The sequence below is a fragment of the Bos grunniens genome, chromosome 23, assembly GCF_055505025.1.
Source record: "Bos grunniens cultivar Pamir isolate PY7600 chromosome 23, Bosgru_T2T1.0, whole genome shotgun sequence".
NCBI classification, from domain to species: domain Eukaryota; kingdom Metazoa; phylum Chordata; class Mammalia; order Artiodactyla; family Bovidae; genus Bos; species Bos grunniens.
The window spans coordinates 16,669,015-16,692,028 of record NC_141187.1 but is presented as its reverse complement, the minus strand read 5'-3'; the positions used below and the strand labels follow the sequence as shown (position 1 = coordinate 16,692,028).

The 23,014-nt window shown below is 53.6% G+C and overlaps 1 protein-coding gene across 4 annotated transcripts in view; it reads right to left on the bottom strand.

The window, feature by feature from the left end:
* Positions 1 to 14,726, bottom strand: part of FOXP4 (forkhead box P4) — a 50,905-nt gene extending 36,179 nt beyond the window's left edge. For 3 of the 4 annotated variants that reach the window (XM_086371569.1, XM_086371573.1, XM_086371572.1), the window contains exon 1: positions 14,429 to 14,569. The gene's annotated coding sequence lies outside the window, so the exon portion shown is untranslated. Of the gene's footprint in view, positions 1 to 14,428 lie in introns of all 4 variants that reach the window. The other variant, XM_086371574.1, reaches the window with a different exon arrangement.
* Between the last annotated feature and the right edge of the window lie 8,288 nt (positions 14,727 to 23,014).

The window sequence follows — 23,014 nt, the reverse complement described above, 5'->3', positions numbered from 1 at the left end:
ACTGGGGTGTTCCCGCACTGTGGGTGAGCAGGTTCTGTGTGCCTGGGGCCCAGCCAGGTAGGGGTGGGGTGGCTGGGGTGGGGTGCTGGAGGCAGGCCTTGATATCAATGCCTGGTTCCCATAAGGATAGGGGAGAAAGCCAGTGTCCATGGGAACCTGGACTCTGGCGGGAGGAGACAGGGGCCTGAGTGTCAGGGCGCCTGAGCTCAGTCACAAGCAGCTGTGAATCCTTTCCCTTCCTCCTCTGCGCCTCTGTTTCCCTGTCTCTGTGTGGCGAGGTGGTCCTGAAGGTCTCTTCGGACTTGGAAGCTCCAGGAATAAAACTCCCCAGTGTGTGGATAAGAAACCACCAAGTTCTAGTGGCAGCTGAGAGACACGGAGGGTCCACTTGAATCAAAGCTGTCCCTTTCCCAAAGGGAAATGCAGGCCTCAAAATTCCCAGTGGAAACTTGGGCTGCCTGCTGTGGTACTGAGGGGGCCCCTCCAAGAGCCCCCTCCTCCGTTCACTCCCACCCCTCTGCCTCTTTCCACACACTCCCTCCTCTGCCAAGCCAGCTCCAGCCCTGGGCACCCCCCTGTCCTCAGCAAAGAGCTGCTGACTGACCACCTGCAGGAGCCAAGAGGCGCTCTGGGAAGGAGACCATCCAGTTTCAACGGCCAGCTGGGTGACCTTGGGCCAGTCACTGGTTGCTTTTTTTTCCTTCAAATGGACATGTAAGGAGAGGGAACAAGATCTTTCTAGGATTCCCTAAAATTGATTCGGTCATGGCCCACCCAGCCTTCCCTGAACCCTGCCCTGCCGCAAGCTGGGGGCAGCGCAGAGTCATCCCCTGTGCTCCAGGATTTCTCCCTGGGGTGCTGGTCCTACCAATGGGCAGGTCCTGGTTTCTGGTCTCTCAGGGCTCCCCTGGGGCGCCAGGGCACCTGAGAGCCTCTGGCCAGTTAAGGAAGGAAGGAAGGAAGCAGGGTCTAAGCCGCAACCGCCTCTTCCGCTCTGGGGTCATCTGCGGGGCCGCTGGGGGCTCTCCCACCTCCCCTGAGGCTCCTGGCCCTTCGAAGGACGCGGGCTCGCAGCACGGACCGGCTTGGAACGCGCCGGGCCTGCCTCTGTCCCCTCCCTGGCCGGAAGTGACGAGTTCCACCCACCTTGGGGCCAAAGGGAGGACCCAAAGGTTAGGGTGCTTTCTGGGGGGGAGGGGAAAAGGAACAGGGAGCCCCACACGCGGAGAAACCTTTTGTGCCTTTTCCGCGGGCCCATATGGTGTACGGAGTATTAATTACCGTAGCTTTTTAATTAACAATCGCTTAATCTGAGCGATTGCCATGACACCCTATGCCTCGCCGCGAACCCGCGCCGCCCGCCCTGCCAACTCATCAATTAATTTTTATTGACGTTTTCTTCCCCAAACAGGCACAATACCAGGGTTTTCCAATTAACACCTCCGCGAACTCTAATTAGTGCAATTAACAGACTGATGGATGCCCGGAGTTTACCCGCAAGGGAGGGAGGGAGCGAGGGAAGGGGCGGGGCAGCCCCCAGCGCGCTCTCGCTAGGGGCTAGGGGCCGCGCGCGCACACGTGCATTCGCGAAGCCGGAGAAGGGGCGCACCCCCAGCTCTCAGGGGGAGCCCGGCTGGTGGGGGCGTGACCACAGGTAACCTGTACCCAGAGCAGTGGTGGTGATTTGAGTTGAAATAGCAGACACCGGGGTCCAGCCCTTGGGAAACCCAGAATCTTGTCAGGGGGGCAGTTGAAAGCCTGAGACTAGACTAGACTAGAAGCTGGCTTCTAGCCCTACCTCTGTCACCAGTTTGCAGTTTAACTTGGGGCAAGTTCTTCCCTTTTCTTCTCCGTAGGATGATGGGGGAAATTGGACTAGATGTAGCTATCTGTTTACAATGTATATAACGCTATCAACTTCCAAGAAAGACTGGGAAGCCTGCAATAAAAGACAGACAAAGCTACTTAAAATATAATACCATGGGGTAGTACAAGGGAGAATAAATGGGCCAAGAGCTTAAGCCAGAGGATCTCAAACTTCGGTGCATCAGAATCGCCTTGGGGGGCTTGTTAAAATACAGATTACTGGGCCCCCAGCCTGGAGCTTCTGATTTTAGGCCTGGAATGCCCTGAGAATTCATTTCTTAAAAGTTCCTAGGTGATGCTGATTCGGCCTGTCCAAGGCAACAGCAGGGCTCCAGCAACAAGCACTGGCTTCAGTTATGAGCTTCCTGGTGGCCAAAACAAGGTGATCTACCTCCAAGACCGTTTGTTCATTCAACGTGGCCAGTTAAGCCAAGCACTGAGTGAGGCCCTATCTACAGGATACTAAAACTCGGTCCTGGCCCCCACCTGGCTTACAAAATTCAAACAAGCCAGCGTAGGTGTCCTGGGTGTTTTGAGGGCAACTGGTAATAATGGAGGTACAACTTCACCTCCCTTTTTTCCTGGGTAAATTTGGCATTTGTCTTTTTGAAAGTTTAGCCAGTAGTGTGAAGTTTTGGCCACAAAGTCATTCTTCTCTTTCTGATGCTGCCCAGGAGAATATTTCACCAGCAACGACCCTTCATCCATTCATTGGTTCAACAAATATTTAAGCACCTACCCACGTGCCAGCCTGTGTTTGTGCAGACCTGAGTAGGCCTTGCACTCCGGGAGCTATGTCCCCACAAGGTGAGGCAGACGATAAATAAGGACACATGTAGATAAGCTCAAATAAAACAAATTCTATAAATATGAGTACAAGGAACAAATAAAAGACTCAATTTATATGGAGGAGCAAAGAAGGCTTCTTTTTAAGAACTGGCATCTATACTTAGAAATGAAGAATAAGCAGGTATCGGTCAGGCAAAGTGTACACTGAATGTAGGGGGAACAGCAATCTGCAAAAGGCCTGACTTCACAAGAGCAGTCACTGGTTTCTGAAGACTTCCTTCAGAGCAAAGAGTCTTTGAAATGGATGCAATTCTGGATTATATAAAAAGACATGGGACATCCCTGGCAGTCCAGTGGTTCAGACTTCACCTTCCAAAACAGGGAGAGCAGGTTCAATCCTTGGTTGGGGAACTAAGATCCCACATGCCTCATGGCCAAAAAATCGGAACATAAAACAGAAACAATGTTCTAATAAATTCAATAAAAGACTTTATAAATAGTCCACATGGCGGTGGGGGGACTTTCAAAGATAGGTTCTCATAAGGTGCAATTTAGAGGAAAAAAAAGCCACACATAAGCAGGTACCATATGGAACAGAGCATGGGGCTGCCTTTTATTTCCTCCCTTCTCTTTTTCCTCCTCCTCCTCTAGCTGTCCTGCTATCAGATCCCACTTGTGTCAAGGGATGTAAAGCAGAGGGCTCTTCACAACGAGCGCTGGCATTTCAAGCACCTGAAGGATACTTCCCAATCTGTCATCCCAAGGCCTGGGGATCCCCTTGCCCATCCAGCTCAGGCCCCGAAGGCCCACTGGCTTCGGGCCACCAGGTGAGAGGAGGGCTCCTGCAGGAGCCCTGGGGGCCTCGGCCTTTCCTCCCAGCCCCTCATTGGACCTCCTACCTGCTGACCCTGCTCTGGTCTCTTATTAGCTCTGTAATTAGAACATGAGCAGTGAGGTCACCATCTGAGCCTTGGTTTCTTTATTTGTCATGTGAAGCTAATACAGTAACCCTTCCTCACAGGGCTGCCGCGGTATCGCTGCCTGAAGGTATGCAGAGAAGGCTACTTACTACCGTTGTGGGGACCCAGCAAGACCAGATGCCATCCCCTCATCCCGGCCCTGACGCTGGGGCCCCACCCATTCCAGGCTCGTCCATTTTCACTCTCTTCAGCACTTGAGGAAAGTGAGATAGAACCCAAGGGTTAGAATGTCTCTGTAGCTCCCAATAGGCTCCCCAAAGCAAGGTAGGGTGATGCGAGCCCCATGACCGCTTGGCACTCTGATCAGCCTGGGCAGTGTCTCTCCTCAGGCTGAGGGGGCCATCAGAGCTCCAGAAAAAAAGCTCAGTCCCTTTCCAGGGCCCTCCCTGGACTGTGGGACGCTCTTGTGTGGGTCAGAGTCTGGTGCCCTGGGCTCCCTGCTAAGATTCTCGCTTCAGCCTAAGAATCTCCCTGAACGGCACACTGGGAACTATCTGGTGTCCAAGTTCGGGGATCATTCGAGGCCTCTTCTTAGCACAAAACCTCCAAGCCCAAGGAGCTAGTGCACATGCCAGGCTAAGGACGTGCCTCTTAGAAGTCTGTAGCCGCCTCTGATTTGGAAGGTGAGCCGCCATCCCGGGGTTCTCTGTTCTAGGTTCTCCTCCAAGTTTCAAATAACTTTATCTTCTAATCATAAAAGTAGGACATCTTGGCAGAAGCATGTGAAGAGGAAATAAATGAATAGTACCTGTAAGTCTACCAGCTGGAGAGCTAGACTTTGGGGCCCCACCCCTTTCAGTCTCGTCCATTTTCTTTCTCGTTGGGCATATAAACTTCTTTTTTTTTTTTGCATATAAACTTCTAAAACGTGAGCTTGGGTTCATAATCTGTACATGGTTTGAATTTTTGTTTTCCCACTCACCACTTACTATCATAACCATTTCCACATGACATCAAATATTTTAATCAGCACTTTTTAGTTGTCACAGAGTTGTGTGAATGACGCTGGCCACAGAGGGTAGTGGCATTTGGGCACACAGAAGTGAATAAAACACAGCCCTTGCTGGGCGGGAGGGCGGTTATAGCTTGGTGGAGAGAGACAGACACAGGCAAACACAAGCATTAAAAAATATCCATATATATCTCTGTGTGCTAAGTAGCTTCAGTCATGTCCAACTCTTTGCAACCCTATGGACTGTAGCCCACCAGGCTCTACTGTCCATGGGATTCTCCAGGCAAAGAATACTGCAGTGGATTGCCATGCCTTCCTCCAAGGAATCTTCCTGACCCAGGGATTGAACTCCTGTCTCTTATATCTCCTGTATTGACAGGCGGGTTCTTTACCACTGGTGCCACCTGGGAAGCCCCCACCTGGGCTCTACCCCGGATCAATTTAATTGGATTCTCTGGGAAGTCAGATCTAGGCATGGAGAATTTTAACAGCATTCTAAACGTCCGGTACAGCCAGGGTTGAAAACTGACTACACAACACACAACTTTACCAGTGTTACGTTCAGGAGATACTGGAGAAGGGGGCTGGCTATGGATGCCTCGAGGGAGTAAGATGCTCCGGGAAGGTTTCCTGTAGGAGGTGACTTCTGAGCTGAGTCTTCAGTAAGTGAAGCCTGGGCACACAATTTGTGAATATATTTTAGTAACAACTATTCCACTCACAGAGGCCTTGAAAGTTCTTTCCCATGTCCTGTCACACACAGGCACTCACTGTGACGTTTGAAGGAACCACACTTTGAGGAAGTTTAGTGATGTTTCAAGGTTTCTCGGCTGCTAGGAGGTTGAGCCAAACTGAAACCCTACAGCTCCCAAACCAGAGCTCTTCCCTGGAATTCCATCTCAAGGTGGCAAAGCCTGGAGGGCGGTCACTGGAATTTCCCAGGAATCCGAACCTTGCCTCGCCACCATCACCATGCCCCTGCCCCAGCACACTTTTCACTGGCTCCCGCCCCAAAATGCTTCCACCAGGCCCTAGCAAGGTGGCCTCCCTCAATACTTCTTTCGAGTACCGTGACCAAAAGAAAGAATTAACAATGAGAAAAAGAAAAAAAGAGAACCAAAGAGCCCACTCCATCTCGTTAAGAAAGTAAACATAAGAGCCATCTAAGTGTCTAATTAAGCTTCTAATTAGTCCCTGCTTGTTACTAATGCAAATTAGATTACTCCGCTTAACTACAGCATGTCCACAACACCCTTGTTAATTGCGGCCTTTTGAAATTAAATTACTCCCTAATTAGCATATCAAAGCCATTGATTCGGAGCTGGGAAAGATGAGGGCAAGAGGAGCCGAATGCCAAGTTTGGTTAATCAGAGATGGCTAATTAAATAGTGCCGTCTTTCGTGGGGGGCCTACTGGTTAAGGGGTGGGGTACTCACCCAGGGCCTGAGAGGCCATCTGGAGCCTGGTTCTGGTAGTGCCCTTGGCACCAGGGGGCTCCCGTGGGCACAGGAAGGGCTCCTGCCAGCCTGGGACAGACCAGTGGTCTGGCCTTCTCTGGGCCCTGGTCCCTCTCTTTGTCTCCCCTGATGATATCTAGCAGTGGCATTTACAGAAATCTTGGGTACCAACTCAGAGGCATCCAAAAAACACATCCATATTCAAATGTGCAAGATACAGGATCCTTCCACATCTTTCTCCCTGTTCCAGGATGACTTCCGGAAAGGTTACTGCAGCCCAGTGCTTCTCTAGTCCCCACCTGTGGTTCCATTCTTGGAAGAAAGTATCCTCTCCCCCACCAAAAAGTACATTAAGTTTCTGTTGGGGATGGCAGGTAAGAGGGTGATGACTTTCACAGAGGGGTTCACCTGGGAACGGATGGGCTAACTTCAGCTTAGAACAGACCCCTCAAGACGTAAGACCCTAAAATTCCCTCCGTGGTAGAAAGAAGGGGGGGAAATTCATCTACCACCATCAGTTCTTAAGCAGCTGTGCGAGAATTAGATGTGGGTCAGGGTGTCCTCAAAGGTCTTTTCTGAGCTTGTACAGACCTTGCAAAGCCTCTCGGACACCCGTCCTGCCTAGCTCTTCCTAGAATACTTAAGTGAAAGTGAAGTCGCTCAGTCGTGTCCGACTCTTTGTGACCCCACGGACTGTAGCCTACCAGGTTCCTCCGTCCAAGGGATTTTCCAGGCAAGAATACTGGAGTGGGTTGCCATTTCAGCAAAATCTCCATGACAAAGTTGCTCCCCAAGGGGGCCAAGTGGGACTCGGAGGGTACTCAACCCCAGCCTATCTTTACCCCACAGAAATACAGGCTCCATGTTTGATAGTGTTTGGGTTTTTCAAAAGAAGCCAAGCAGAGATATTTATGTGAAATTTACCACTGTAATAAACCTTGTGAGAGCCAACAAAGGGGTGAAGTTAGCCCAGCTGTGATCTCAGTCCTACGGCCAGCATTCTAGAGGGACAAGTTCCAGTCAACTGTGTGACCCTGGACAAGTTAATCACCTCTCTGGGCCAGGGGACCTCACTTGTTAAGCAAGAACAAGGAGAGGAGGTATGTGAAATGGCAAATCACAGTCCCTCAGTCAGGGTCCGGTGACCACCTCGTTCCACTCTGTACCTGCCATAATCCCTTCCCAGACTTAGGATGTCTTCTAGAACCTTCCTCCTCCATCTTCCGTGCAGAAGGCAGAGTCTGACCTTCTAGGTCTCTTTGGCAGGAGGCACACACCTGTGCCCTATGCTGTACATTTAACAGATCAGCCCTGGTGGGGGCAACAGATCTTAAATGCCTCATCTAAAAAGGACAGAACTTTCACAAGAATAAACTCCTGGTGACTGACAGTCCCTAGCCTGGTCGATCAATGTCTCCTCTGCCAACTAGGATGTTTATCTGTGTGTATATGATTCTGTCCCCAGATCTTCCTAGCCTGATCCTCCTCTTCGAGTTTCTCACCAGCAGACCTCGAAGCACACAGAATCAAGGTCATGGCCAAATTTCTAAAGGGTTTGGTTTTGCTGATGAATGCAGGGATCAAACCGGGCCCAGGGGAGAGGAAGACTGCCCCCTCCCCCACCAGCTCAGAAGGGTGAATCTCAGGTAGTGTCCAGTCCATGGGTAACCATCCAAGCCAAACTGGGCTAAAGGCCCATATCAGTGGTTTTATTTTAGAAAATAAATTTCAAAGCAGGAAAATAGAAACGGGGAAGGGGTGAGGCTGTCCTGGTGTGAGGGGGAGGGCAGAGCGGCAGCACACAAGGGCCAAGCTGCAGCCCTCCTCGCTGAGCTCTCTCTCCCAAGGAGATTCAATTAATTGATAACAAGAGGCATCAAATTAATTTCTGGAGGATGTGAGATTCTGATGAAGGCAAATCTTCGTAGATGGGGATCGGGAGGGAGGGGGCACGCAGTGGCCCCTCTAATCAGGCTCCGCTGCCTAATTGGGGGGGAGGAGACTTTTCTGGGCCGCAGGGTCGCTGCCCCGCGCTCCACAGCGCCCCTGTCGGGCAGGACCCGCGGAGGCGGTGGAACAAAGGGGACCAGTCTCCTCTCTCACCCAATTCCCAATCCCTTCATTCCACAGCTGCAAGAAAGTGGAGAGCAGGGAAAGGGGAGTGTGGGTGCTCCCTCCCCAGCAGTACAGTCAGGAAAACCGGGGCTCAGAGAGGGAGCATCATGGTCCATGGTCAAGGTTGCAGAGGGAATGAACAAGCGGGTAGTGGCGCTTACCCGAGCCGCTCACCAGGGAGTCTCAGACCCACGCAACCCAGACCGGCCCCAAGCTCAAGGAGGTCAGCACAAGGCGTGGGAGACCCTCCCTGTAGCTGAAAGACCTGAGGCCACCCGGCCCCTCTTCCAGAGTTCCCTGGACCTCTCAAAAGCCCCCAGCATCTTTTCGGAGAGGGCCGAAGACACTCGGCGCGCACGTCCCAGCGCTCAGGTCTCAGAGATCAAGGAGCTGCCGGCACCTCGCACTGATGCGCTTGCGGAGGCTCCGGGAAACACTGGCCGGGCGAGCAATCCTGAACGACTGCGCTCAGCCGGGGCGCGAGAACCTGGAGCTCGGCCTCTCCTGGGAACCCTGGAGGCTTCCGAAGGGAAAGATTCCCCCAAGTGGACAGACTACGCTCCCTCAACATCCGACCTTCGCAAGCGCCTGCGACTCTGACCCGGCCCGGAGACGACCCGAACTGGAGATGCGGAAGCCTGGAGAAGCACTGCGCCCAAGCACAAGCGGCAGCCGCCCCTCCCTCGGTCTCCTGTAAATCCCGAGTCCCCATCCCTCCCCCAAATGCTCCCCAGCAGCGTGCCCTTTTCTTTCAAGGCGCATACACTCTGCCCAAAGAACCCCCTGAAGGAGAGAGAGGAGGAAGTATATGCTACCCTCTTTTGGACCAACTTCCTTCGGCCTGGGTCTCCTGGAAGCCTGGGCTCCAGAGCTGGGAAACCGAATCTAACGGAGTCTGCCCGCTGGCCGCCGGAATGAAGAAACAGAAGCCCCTTCACCAGCCCACTAGGCCGGTTTCCCTCCACACAGCTCAGCCCTCCTGCAGGCTCAGCCGCTAGGACGAGGCATCTTGTCCAGGCTGGGGAGTATGGAAACCAGAGCCTGCCCCCCACCACCAGCACCTGTGGGAAAGATCCTCACTGGGGGACTTGCTCCATTTCTGATTTTCCAAGTTGCAAGAGAGCCACCTCTGCTAAAACCTCTTTGCGGAGAGACTCTGGCAGCTCAGCGGTGGAAGGCCACCGCACACAGTGATGGCTCCACAAGGTTTGTGGAATCCTGGTCTCCAATCCCCAACCCACCCTTCCCTCCAGTCACCATCATCTGTCTCTCCTTCGCTGCCCAAGGAAATTCTGGGTAACTTCCACCCACTGACCCTGCCTATCTTGAACAAATGCAGGGGGGTCACTAGTCTAGACACCCTACTCTGTAACCGTTTGAGAAAAACCCACCGTCTCATCCCCACTCCTTCCCATCTGCACTTGTGGCCCAGGTAGGTATGGTCAGAAACTCCCAGTGGGAGAGAAAAAACCCTTTCCCCACACCCTGCACCACCAATGACCCCACCCAGCTTCTGGTCCCAGCTTGGGAGGCTCCAGTCGGGCAGAGGATGGGGCCTGGGGAGGTAGGCAGGGCTTCTGGGCCCAGGCGAACAGGCTGCAGGGGACAAGGATCAAAGGAAGGAAGACCACCAGCCTGGCCGAGGCCAGAATGGCTCACTCCTTGAGGCACTAGCAGCTTTGACTCTCTAGTCCAGCACACTGTGGCCTTGTCCAAATGGGTATCTTTTGTGCTGGGAGCTCTTGGTTTCTAGGTCAGGCAGGCATGCTCTGAGTCCAGGCTCCTCCCAGGACCCACCTGAATGCTACTTCACAAGCCAACTGTATCTGCAAGCCTGGGTATGGGGGGTGTTGGAATAGAGGGTTCCTGTGCCCCCCAACAGGGCAGCACTGGCCGTGGGTGAAGGTATGCATTTCCATGGAGAATCCAGGAAGGCAACACTGAAAAAGACAGTGACTTCACCCTCAAGGGAAGGAGCTTTTTGCTTCTCCACGGTGATCCATCCAGAGGTGGGTCCCAGATTGATTTGAGACTGCCAGCCAAATCTATCTTCCATAAGACTGTGTGAGCCAGGGTTCCAAACCATAGGAGTCTCCCTTTTTTAGAGAAAGATGGTACCATTTTTCCTCCTCTGTGTTCTAGGGTATTATCCCTCCCACTTTTGTGTCCATGAGCACCTTAGGATGCTGGGGGGAGGTGGACCTTCCAGGGTCTTGTGCAGCTGAGAGATCCCAAGTCCTGAGCCCAGATCCTCCCTTAAAAGGAAGACAGGAAGGGGAAATCCAGCCTTCTCGCTGGAGGACTGAGGGGCACCCAGGCCTGAGCCCATGAAAGAGGGAGGGGAAGTGGCAGGCCCTCCCATCCTCTCCTTTCTCCCTTCCCCATAGCAGAGACTCAAGCCCTACCAGTTACACTGGTGGGAATTCTAGGAGCCCCACCACTAACTAACTATGTGACCTCAGACAAGCTGTTTCTTCTCTCTAGGCTTTATTTTCCTAACCCTTAAAATGGAGATTAATTTCGAGTCCAGCACGTGGCCTGGCAGTGCTGAGAATCTAATAAAAGCTACCCCTTGGTCAGTACTACGGTGTGCCAGGCACCGTTCTAGGTACTTTACACTTGCTCTTCCATCCCACTGGCAAACATGCTCTCAACTGCTATCACTGACCTACTTTATGTTTAAGAAAACTGCGGTTCGAAGAGCTTAATTAAGTTCTCCAGAGTCTCATCACCACTGGCAGGTTCCAAAGCCTTTTCCCCTGTGACCCATGTTCTGCCCTGGGAAGGCCCGAGTTCCTTGCCCTGAGTTCCAGAGTCCTGGCACCAAGTCATAGGAAGCCACTGCAGCCACTGGAGCCTCAGCATCCAGTCAAAAACAGTGCCCGTCCTGCCCTGGTCTGGGAAGCTGGGAGCTTTTGAAGGAAACTGTGCCAGAGCTCCTTGGATGGAAGAAAGTATTACTTTGCACTGCTGATGTTGCTAAGTCACTTGAGTCGTGTGCGACTTTGTTCGACCCCATAGATGGCAGCCCACCAGGCTCCTGTCTCTGGGATTCTCCAGGCAAGAATACACAGTTTGGGGTATTAGAAAAGCAAAGGCACTGTACCTGCTTGAGCTGGGCTGGAGGGGTTTGCATTTCAGCTGGAGAGACGGGAAAGCCACCAGGGCAGTGGGGCAGCAAAGGATTAGAGGTAGAGAAGAAGGGTGCAGCCATGCCAGGCGTGGCAGATCAGGGAAGCCTTCTCAGGGAGATGACCCTTCCCCTCCTTGCACCTCATACTTCTCTTCTGACAAAGACACCCTTGCACCACCCTCCTCTCTCTAATGTCTCATCTGCCTTTCCTACCCTGACAATGTGCAGACCCCAGCCCTCACAGCGTGGGCACTCCAATGCCCAGTCTGGGAGCTGCCCAGACAGTGTAGGGGCTCAGCAAACTCTTGGGGGATTAATTGATTAAAGGACCCTCCCACCACTCCCCCAACTTTCCAGCCCCTAAGGAAGAGGTGTGTTTGGAGTAGGGGCCCAGCAGGATATGCACATTCCTGGCAAGAAGGGACCTACCTGCCAGCAGCCAGAAAGGAAGTTTCTGGTCAAAGGCAGAGGAAAGGGGGTGGGGTAGGGGTGTCCAGGTGTGAGAAGGGACAGAGATAGGTCCTTTTGCAAGTTGGGCCACACTAGCCCCCCACCCCACCCCCGCACTCCCCCACACTGGTGTCATGACTTTCTCTCCCCAAGGCTCAGGGGTTCACCAGCTCCCTAAGTCCTGCAAAACCTGCCCAGGACCGGGAGAGGGAGAGGAAAACCCCACCCAGCAATCTAGCCCTTAGTGCCAGAAGAAAAGGTTCCCATGGTCTCCCCCAGCGTAGAGCCAAGGTTAGGATTGGGGAGGGGTAAGGTAGTGAGGGGGGACCCAGGAGAGATTCAGATCTTACAGGAGTCCCAAGTTGGGGGGCGGGGAGCACAGCCACTGCCACCTGATGCCACTGTGCCCCACTGATGACAGTGGGAGTGACACCAGATGGGGAGCTCAGGAGACAGTCATGCTTCTGAGAGGCTCAGATCTAAGGGTGCCGGAGCGGGCAGACTGTCCAGGTGCCCACAGCACAGTCCCAGGGGCCTCCCTCCTACCTGCCAGGTGACAAAGAGCCCAGAACCCAGGCAAAACAAAGTTTCTCAAGTTAAAACAAAAACAAAACAAGCCTGCAGATTTCCCTTCCCCTGCAGCAGTTTTCTGCCAGGTTGGGCAGGGTTGGCTGAGGCAGGGGCTGTCTGAGCTGGGTGGCTCTTCTTAAAGCAGCTGGGGCCTGGCAAGCTTATTGGGCCTTTGCCCCTTCCTCTCACCCCTGCCCCACCCACTGGCTTACTAGGAAGCTCATCAGCTTGAAATGCCCAGTGCCAGTAGCGTTCAGTCCCAGGTTCCCACAAAAAGTGAATTTCTGGGTTCAAATCCTTGGTGTCGAGGTCTCTGTTACCCGCTGTGTTCTACAATGGCACTGGTCAGACTCTCCCTCGGCTACAGACTGTATACATGATCCCACAGCTCCTTCCTTCTGGGTGGGAGAAGGGGGCACCCAGGCGAGCCTCCAGCTCCAACCCTAGGTGCCTCTCAAACTGTGCTCCTCAACCCCTCAATCCTAGACCCAACACAGTTGGCTTTGGGACAGTCCAGGCACGTGCTTTAACGCCGGATGAAGATGCTCAAATTCAAGTGAAAACCCGCATTGGCCAAAATGCTCCTAGGCTTTTCTCAGCAACCACTGGGATGACAGCTTCAGACTCGGGTTTTCTCCTGGGGCACCTCACCTCCAACCCCTGCTCCGGTCTCTGAGGTCAAACAGCAGGGAGACCCGGCCCAAGGATGCAAGACACGCGGGAGATCTCCAGACGGCTTAAACCCAGGCACCGAGGGAGCGAGGAAATCAGCGGGGCGGGAGTTGGCAAGAGAAGCCGGCGATGCACACGGCTGAGCCGGGGGTTCTATATGGGCTCAGGGTCTCGGCGTTCCCATATCCTCTTCTCCCAACCAAGAGAGTCCGGGTGGGACGCCCAAGTGTTCACGAGGTCGCCCCAATTGGAGAGAAGGAATCCGCAGCCGTTAGGGCCTCTGACTCAGAATCCGCCTCCCGCGAAAGCACACGGTCCTTTGCCGGGGAGGCCAGGACCCCTGGCAGCTCAAGGGGCCCCGCTTTCTAGCGCCTCGGGTTCTAGCCAGTCTCAGCTCAAGTTAGGCGTTCGTTGATGGGGAGCGCAAGGCTGGAGCGCTGCCGGGGTGACCGCCGCTCGGGGAGAAGTGTTTGCGGGGGGCCTGTCTGGGAAGATGCCACAGTTCTGGGTCTGAGGAGGGGGGTCCTACTTGGTTATCCCGGGACACTCTTCCCAGGCGACCTCCGAACCCTGCTGCCGCCTTCTCTCTTCCCCTGTATGGTGAGGCGGGGCTCTCTCCAAATGGGGCGAATAAAGATACCCACAGGGTCAGCCCCCCACCCTCCAGCACCGGCGCACAAAATCACAAGAGGCCGTTTCTAGACGCTCTCAAGTCCCCAAGAAGTTTTCCTCTCGTATGACCCAGCCGACCCAGGGATGAAGGAAAGGAGACCACTGGCCCCGGAACCTCCGAGATGCGACCCCAGCAAACCGAGTCCCCTCCTCATCCAAAGCGCGGCGAGTTGGGCTGCGGTCTCCCCCGTCCCTATTTGTCTGCCTCCGGCGCGTCTTGGGGAGTTCTAGACAGACTGGGGTTGGGGGACCCCACTTCACTACTTCCCTCCCCGGCTCAGCAAAGTCTAGGCCGGTAGGTACTCTTTGTTTTACTCGGGGAGTGGAGGGGGGTGGTGCGGTGGTCGCTCCCCCAGACACCCCATTTCCCGCGGGTAGGCCGGGAGGGGGCCGGTCCTAGATTCTTGGGGGGATGGCGGGCCTTAATAGCCTCTCCAGCCCCCCACCCCCACCCCGGCCGACCTCCGCTGCCCACCCCCCGCCGCCGCGCCGTAGACCCCACCTGTTCCCCAGGCAGCTCCCAGCCGCGGGGGCCTGAGCCGGGGGCTGGGTGTCGCGGCCCCGCGGGGTCAGGGCGCCGCAGCCGGCCCCGGCTGGAACAAAGTGCGCCGGCCTGGGCCCGGCTCCTCCCGGCGCCCGGCGCGTCTCCGGCGGGCAGTTTGCAAACACAAAGTGAGCCAGTGAGCGGGCGAGAGAGTGCGCGAGCGAGGGAGTTGGGCTGGTCGCCGGCCCAGCCCCCACCCGCGTCCCCGGGCTCGGCTGGCCACCTTACCTGTCCGGCCCGGCCGCTCCGTGCGGGCTCCGGCCCGTCAGCCCGCGCGGGGCATGGGGCTCGCTCGGGTCGCCGCCCGGGCCCGCCGCCGCCGCCGCCTGCTGGGGCTGCCCCTCCGCGCCGCCCGGCGCCGCGCAGCTCCCGGGCGCCCTCCCTCCGCGCCGCGCCGGCCGGCCGCCCGCCGCGCGCCCTAGCCTCGCCGGGGCATCGCACTTTGGGGGCGGCTCGGCTTGCTTCGGCTCTGCTCCTCCTTCTCGGTCCTCCCGCGACGCTTGTCCGCTCGCTTCGCCGCCGGGGCTCCGGGACCCCGGCGTCCCCGCCCCCGGCCCAGCCCTGGTTCCGGCCCGGGCTCCTCCCCGCCGCGCCGCCGCCGCCGCCTGCGCCGCGCCCTCTTCGCGGGCTGGGCGGGGGGTGGGGGGCGCTCCGTCCCGGCCGCCGGCCGCACGCTCCGGTCCGTAGGGGCGGCCGGCTCCCGACTCCGAGGGGCTGCGACTGAGCCCGGGCAGCGAGTGGCTGCAAGCGGGCGGCACGCGGGCGGGGCGGGAGGGGGCGGGGGAGGCGGGGAAGGAGGGAGCGCGCCGAGAGCCAGGGAGGAGGGAGCCGGCGCGCGGCGGAGGGAGGGCAGACCAACTTCTAGCGCTACCATAATTCGCCTAAAGCAGGTGCAGCAACTTTCACCCGGCCCCGCAGCCGGCGGCGAGCGAAAGGAGACCACGTGGACCAAACTTTAGAGGAAGAAAAAGTGGGGAAGACATAGGGCTGCGAATCTGTAAAAAGGCGGTGGGGGTGGGGGGAATGGAGGGACCCCAGGGATTCACTCTGGCTTTGCGAATCCCAAGGCGCGCTTCGCAAACCCCAGCCTTTCTCTGGAGTCTGGAGGGACTGCCAAGCCCTTGCTCCCACACGGTTCATTGGTTCCCGGCGGGCTGTGCCCGGCGCAGGGAGTGGCCGGGGGCGGGGGGGGAGCCGGGGTCTGGAGCGGGTGTCCTTCCTCCCCTCCCTTCTGCGCCCCGCTGCGTAGGGCTGGGGGGCGTGTGCTTCTGAAGCTGGGTAGGGTGGTGGTGGCGGGGAGACAGGGTGGTGGTGGCGGGGAGACTCCTCTGGGCTTTGTGAAACGGTCACCCCGGGCGCGCGCCGCCTCCCTCTCCGGAAGGGGAATTTCCCATAAAGTGCTCTACGAACCAGTGAAAAAGGGGCCCAAAGCCGGATCCGCGCGGGCAGAGCGGAGTGCAAAGTAAAAGCAATTATCCGGACAAATTAGATTGTAAACAAAACTCAACGTCTTTTGCCTGAGGGCGGGGAAGTGCGCGAGGAGGAACCGAGGGATTGTGGCTGGAGCCAAGGTGTGTCTTTGGGTTGGGAGGGGGAAGTCCGGATGAGGAAAGGCCCAGATCCAAGGGGGAGGGCTGTGCTGGTAGCAGGCGCCCCACGCGCAGAGACTCGTGGAAATCTGAATAAATTCTCTCTCCGCCTTCTAACCCCAAAACATCTCCGATCTGGCTCTGTGTGTTGCAGTGACGAGAGGTGAGGAACACCTCAGAGCTTGTCACGAACTGGCCGTGACCAAGGGAGGGCCCGGCTGTGAGAGGAGGCTAGGAAGGCTGTGGCCCTAGAAGGCTCTTCTGGCCCAAATCCCTCGAGGCAGGTGGAGACGGGCAGACACGGGATGCTCCGGTGGATTGGGAGCTTCTGGTGCCTCGGGGATGCCGGGGCTGTGGCCTGGGGAGAGAGGATTTCTTGGAAGAGAAGCCTTTCCAAGGGGACTTGGAAGAAAAAGAGATTTCCTCTTGGGTTCTCCTCGCTTTACTCCGTCCCTTTTCTGCGGGTGCAAATGACCAGGTGGAGCTGTCCTGTGTGTGCTGCCTGTGCAGGTCCAGCTCCTATGTATCTGCTCTGCATGGGGCAGGTGTGACAGGCATATTCAGGTTCTGTTGGAGCTTTTCAGATAGCTAGCTGGGAAATCGCTGGGAGGAGGACCCTGAGCGCCTTGTATGTGGATACCACAGGTCCTTTCCAGCGTAGCAATAACAGAAGCATTAAGAATAAAATAACCACAGCTAACATTTGAGTTGTACCACATGCCAGGCATAGGACTCATTTCATCTTTGCCATAACCCTATAAGTAGATAGTCCTGTGACCTCCATTTTACAAAAAAGTTAAGTTCACCTGTCCACGCTTACCTGGCTGGTAAGGGATGAAGCAGGATTCCAACCAGAACTACTTCAGTGAGGCCTTTGAAACAGCACTGCCTGCCTGTGGGTTACCTGAGTAGTACAGTGTAGGAGGAAGGAAGTCTTTGGTGGTGTGATTCTATTTATTTTCTGTGGAGGGTCAGCTCTGGTGGGAGTCAGAGCATGTGGACGGGCCTGAGCCTGACCTGGAGTTGACAGGTCCTATGTAAGCCCAGCTGGATGATGATCATGCCCCTCGGGCCTCCTTCCCTCCTCCCTCCTTCTCCTGCAGAGATTTCAGGTGGGGTGAAACTAAGGACTTTCAATACAGAAGAAGGAATGAGGTAACATCCAGTGGGTTTCTCCAGCTGTTTTCTGTCTGGCTCTCTGGCCCACTGTGTCCTTTCCCATCACCTTCTTGCAGCAGCCCTCCACACCTCATACGTGGATTCACTTGGCTAAAGGGATTTCCCTAAGAAATGGTTTTCAGTTTACCATTATCTTCAGGTCAGTTCAGTTCCCAGCATCCACCGCCCCCCCCCCCCCCCCGCCCCGTGAGTCACAGTGGGGGGCCCAAGGGAGGAAAAATATCCTGTGTGGTCCTCACCTAAAGGGCAATTTAATTAGGAAACAAGGTCTTACTGAAGACATATACAAAACACACACCCCCAAATTAAAACAGCCGGCCCAAAGCCTTTCTTTCTGGATGCAGGGGCTCCAGAAAAAGTTTCCAAAGAGTAGCCCTTGGCTCCTAAGCAGAAGCAACTGTGATTAGGCAGGAGGCTCCTCTTTCCGTCTATCTTTGTTTCTTCAAAGGGTCCCAGGGTCAGGGCCTATGATGTGACAAGAACAAGGGCCCATGGCCTGGCCCTACTAGGGAGGCCATGATTAAGAGCACAGAGGCTGGAGTGAGGCAGCCTAGGGTTGAACTTCAGCATCTGTCACTTACCAGCTGTGTGATCCGGGCAAGTTACAGGATAGAGCCACAGTTTCCTCATCCATGACCTTTGGAGAATGCCTCCTGGGGTTTGGAGGGTAGCATGAAAAAGCCTGGGCAAAGCATCTAGCTCCGTGCCTATTCATCACATATTTTCCATAAACACTCACTTTCTGTTTTGTGAGCCCCAGTTTCCTCACCTAAAAACGAGAATACTGACTTCACAAAATCGTAGATCATGTGTACGTCTGCAGTTGATACTTGTAAGTGCCTGCTGTGTGCCAGGCACTTGATTCACATGCTGTTCAGCTGCATCACCCCGGGCAAAGTGGCTCTTCTCATTTTACAGTGAGGCACTCAAGTGTAGGGGCTCCCAGGTGGCAAAGAGGTAAAAAAACACCCTGCCAATGCAGGAGATGCAAGAGACACAGGTTCGATCCCTGGGTTGGGAAGATCCCCTGGAGGAGGAAATGGCAATCACTCCAGTATTCCTGCTAGGAAAATCCCATGGACAGAAGAGCCTGGTGGGCTACAGTCCACAGGGTCGAAAAGAGTCGGACACGACTGAACACACACGTTACACTACTACTACTCAAGCTCAGAGAAGTCAGGCAACTTACCCCAGGTCACAGACCTAGAAGGTGGTGCAGCGAGGATTCACTCTCAGGTCTTCATGCCCTGAAGAGGTGCCCTTTCCCAGGGTCAGCTACCTCCCTGTTCTGGGGATGAAGTGGGTTCAGTCATGTCCAGCTCTTTGTGACCCCATGGACTGCAGCATGCTAGGCCTCCCTGTCCATCGCCAACTCCCAGAGTTTACTCAAACTCATGTCCGTTGAGTTGGTGATGCCATCCAACCATCTCATCCTCTGTCATCCTCTTTTCCTCCTGCCTTCAATCTTTCCAAGCATCAGGGTCTTTTCCAATGAGTCAGTTCTTTGCATCAGGTGGCCGAAGTGTTGGAGTTTCAGCTTCAGTATCAGTCCTTCCAATGAATATTCAGGACTGATTTCCTTTAGGATGGACTGGTTTGATCTCCTTGTAGTCCAAGGGACTCTCTCAAGAGTCTTCTCCAATACCACAGTTCAAAAGCATCAATTTTTTGGTGCTCAGCTTTCTTTATAGTCCAGCTCTCACATCCATACATGACTACTGGAAAAACCATAGCTTTGACTAGATGGACCTTTGTTGGCAAAGTAATGTCTCTGCTTTTTAATATGCTGTCTAGGTTGGTCATAACTTTTCTTCCAAGGAACAAGCGTCTTTTAATTTCATGGCTGCAGTCACCATCTGCAGTGATTTTGGAGCCCCCAAAGATAAAGTCTGTCACTGTTTCCGCTGTTTCCCCATCTATTTGCCATGAAGTGATGGAACCAAATGAAGTGGGTCAGTGGGTATGTTCTTAGTACCAGGCCCGACATTGGGGGTGGGGGTGCCCTCTATTCCCACAGTCCCCACACATCTAGACTCAGATATTTTATGTTTCCATTCATCTGATTGCTTGAATCTTACTTCTTTTCCCCCTTCAAAACCTTTTTTTTTTTTTTTTTAAGGGAATTCCCTGGTAGTCCAGTGGTTAAGACTAGACACTTTCACTGCTGTGGGCCTGGGGTTTAATCCCTGGTTGGGGAACAAAGATCCACACAGCATAAGAACAATAACAACCCAAACTGGTTTTTAGTTAATTAAGGAATAAAACATTACCAACATAATGTAGTGGCTCAACAGCTGAGTATACACCTATAGAAATGCATAATGCGTTCAGCAAAAGACAGATACTAAAATGGTTGAGCGGGAGAAGAGTGCCATTCACGATAGCCATTAGCAGTGGAATGGGTGAATAAGTGCTGATATTCTCATGCATGGGCTAGCACTTGGTAATGAGAATGAACAAGCAATAGGCACACCCAGCAATGAGGGGATGTCTCACAAACGATGTTGAGCACAAGAATCAGTCACGCCTTTGGCTGGAACTCCGATCTTCCAGTAATTCACCAAAATGTCCAACACAAAGGGAAGGAGAGGGGCACCCACCCCTTTCTCTCTAGGCCTTTCAGAAAACATGGAGTCAGTCCTTTGACCACATTCATGGGAATCTACAAAAAAGGTGATATTGTAGATATCAAGGGAATGGACACTGTTCAAAAAGGAACGCCTCCCAAATGGTACCATAACAAAACTGAAAGAGTCTACCATGTTACCCAGCATGCTCTTGGCATCCTTGTAAACAACTTAAGGGCAAGATTCTTGTCAAGAGAATTAATGTGCGTATAGAGTATATTGGGGCTTCCCAGGTGATGCTTGTGGTAAAGAACCCACCTGCCAGTACAGGAGTCCTAAGAGATGTGGGTTCAATTCCTGGGGTGGAAAGATCCCCTGGAGGCAGGCATAGCAACCCACTCTTGCCTGGAGAATCCCAAGGACAGAGGAACCTGGCGGGCTATCGTCCATGGAGTCGCAAAGAGTCAGACTCCACGGAAGTGACTTAGCACACACGCACGCCTAGAACATATTAAGCACTCTAAGAGCCAAGATAGCTTCCTGAAACTTGTGAAAGAAAATGATCAGGAAAAAGAAGGAAGGACTTCCCTGGTGGTCCAGTGGTTAAGAATCCACCTACCAATGCAGGGGGGATGGGTTCAATCTGTGGCCCGGGAAGATGCCACATGCCACAGAGCAAGTAAGCCTGGGTGCCAGGACTATGAAACCCTTGAGCCTAGGGCCCGCACACCACGACAAGAGAGGGTAGCTCCCACTCATCGCAACTAGAGAAAGCTCTCGTGCAGCAACAAAGACCCAGTGCAGTGAAAAAAAAATCAATAAATGCCCCTCCCCCCCCCCACCAAAAAAAAAAGAAAAAAGAAGGAAGCTAAAGAGAAAGATACTTAGGTTCAACTGAATCGCCAGCCTGCTCCACCCAGAGAAGCACACTTCATGAAAACTAATGGAAAGAAGCCTGAACTGTTGGAGCCCATCCCCTGTGAGTTCATGACATGATGGGTGTAAAGAATCTAAAAGACCTGGAGTGGAAAAAAAAAAAAAGGCCAGTCACAGAGAGAAATTCTACTTATCTGAAATTCAAAAATCAATCTAACGAAATTGACAAGACAGAACTCAGGAGAGTGGCAGCTCTAGGTGGGGGAATAACTTGGGGTTCCTGGGGGATTGGGAATACTTTGTGTTTTTTGAATTTGGGATTTGGTTACAGAGGTGTGCTCACTTTATGACAACTGAGCTGGTGTGCACTTACGGTTTGTGTGTCTTTATGCTTAAAAAAAAAATAGCCTACTAATTGTTACTGATAAAATTGAGATTCTTCCATATCCCTTCTTCCCTTTCTCCATCCTTCCTTTGCCAGAGGTAGCCAGTTTCCAGAAGCTAGGAGGTAGTCTTCCAAAGTAAGTTTTATATATACCCTTAGTCATTTAGTGTGGCTTTGGTGTCTTAAAATGTTAAATAAAATGTATCTTTCCGCTCCTTGCTTTTCCTATTTGGTGGTGGTGGTATTCTTTACTAAATTTCATGTTGCTGAGGTTAATTCAGGTTTGCTATGTGCATCTCTGGGTCATTAATTGGAAAGACTGATGAAGATCGTTCTGTCACATCTGTGGGCTCCCGTTTCTTTACCCATCCTCCCAGTGACAGTTGGGTTGTTTGGCTGTTGTGGCCACACTGCAGTGGGCTTTGAGCAGTGTCCCATCCCGCCCCTATGCCACCCCCTCCCCCCAACCAGGGCCTTCTGCCTCTCTCCTTGTTTGCCTCCTGCTCAGTCAAGTTGACCTTCTTTCTCTCTGTGCTTCCTCCACTCACTCTGGAGTCTTCTCCCCTCCCCATCTCCCAGCTGTCCCTCCCCACCCTGCTTCCCAATCTTTCTGACTCAGAAAGACCCAGGGTCTGTGCTGGGTGGAGGTGGGGGAGGGATGGAAGGGGCTAGCCTCTTTCTTTGCCACAAAGGCCCCTGTTCCCCAAGATAAATGACGATTTAAACAAAGAAATATTTCATTAAGGGTTGATATCTTAATGAACTGTGCCAGGAACCTCCAAGGCACTCTCCTCCAGACTCTCCCCCTTATTAAGGGGGGCTCCTACCCTGGGGTGGGGGAGGCTTATCAGTTTACCATATTGCCCTGAGTAGAGGACCATGCAGTGTGGGAAGCTGTTCCAGGGGACTGTGGAGGAGGGGAAGGCACCCAGGCCTGGGGGTGGGCCAGGTTGCCCCGCTTGGTAGCAGACTGGCCCAGTGCTGGGCCCTGGGAGATGTTTTCGGGGCTCACTTTTAGGCTCTCAGAGATGCAGGCCTTGTCCATGGGGTGGTGGGAAGGGGACTCTGTGCTCCTTGGTGGAAAATCATTCATTAAGGAATGAGAAATGAACAATAACCTGACATGCAGTGGACAATTTTTCCATCAGTTAGAACACAGTGTCTTTGGGTGAAATGAGATGACCCCCACCCCGCCCCAATCCCATGGAGGGATTTTCACAGAAAGAGAGAGAGCAGGACATAGGTAGGGATGGGCCTAGAAAGCAGACCTAGCGCACTTCCTCTGTCCACGCACCACACCCAGCCATTCCCCAAGGCAGGGGTGGTGGGGAATGCCCCAGAGACAAAGAAAGGCCAGGGAGGAGTGCATAGATGAGAATCCCTTCTCTTTTCCTGCTGTTCATCCTTCGAGAGCTACCCCACTTCTTCCTTCCTCAGAAAGATGCTTCTGATTGGGACTTCTCTGATGGTGGCTAAGACTCCAGGCTTCCAATGCAGGGGTCCCCGGGGTTCAATCCTTGGTCAGGGAACTAGATCCCACATGCCACAACTAAGAGTTCGCATGCCAGAACTAAAGAGCGCAGATCCTGCGTGCCGCAGCGAAGACCCAGCACAACCAAATAATTAAAATATTAAAGAAGAAGGAAAGAAAATCCCACAGACTTAAATCCCAATTCTGTCACTTTCTAGCCTGAAATCCTGAAGCAGCAGGGCTTAATCTCAGTTCCTTCAACTCCAGAAAAGGGAGAAAGATGGTCTGGCAGAGATAGCGAGAGAGTGTAACACCTGTAGGGTTCCCTGCGGAGGCTCCTGTAGATCAAAGCCATGTTCAGTCTCTCTTGATCACCCCAGCCCACTTCCATCTCTTTCCCACTCCTCCTTAGCTGCTTGTGTTGATGTTACAATGTGTTGTTGGATAATTATTATTTCATAAGCACCAAGTAACTTCTAATACATTGTTTTCTTCCTTCACTGTTTAACCAAGTATGCCTCATCTCTCTAACTAGATAATAAACTGAGGTCAGAGCCCACGATTTTAGTCATTTTGGGATTTCCTCTTACGCCCAGCCTAGTGTGTTTTGCACAGTAAACGCTTGTTGATTTGGTTTGATTATTATTTGATAGTTTTCTTTTTTTAATAGTCTGACACCTCAGGGCAAGTCGATGCGCTGCAGGTAATAGCGAAGGAGCTGAGGACCCATGCAGTTCCTGTGTCTTC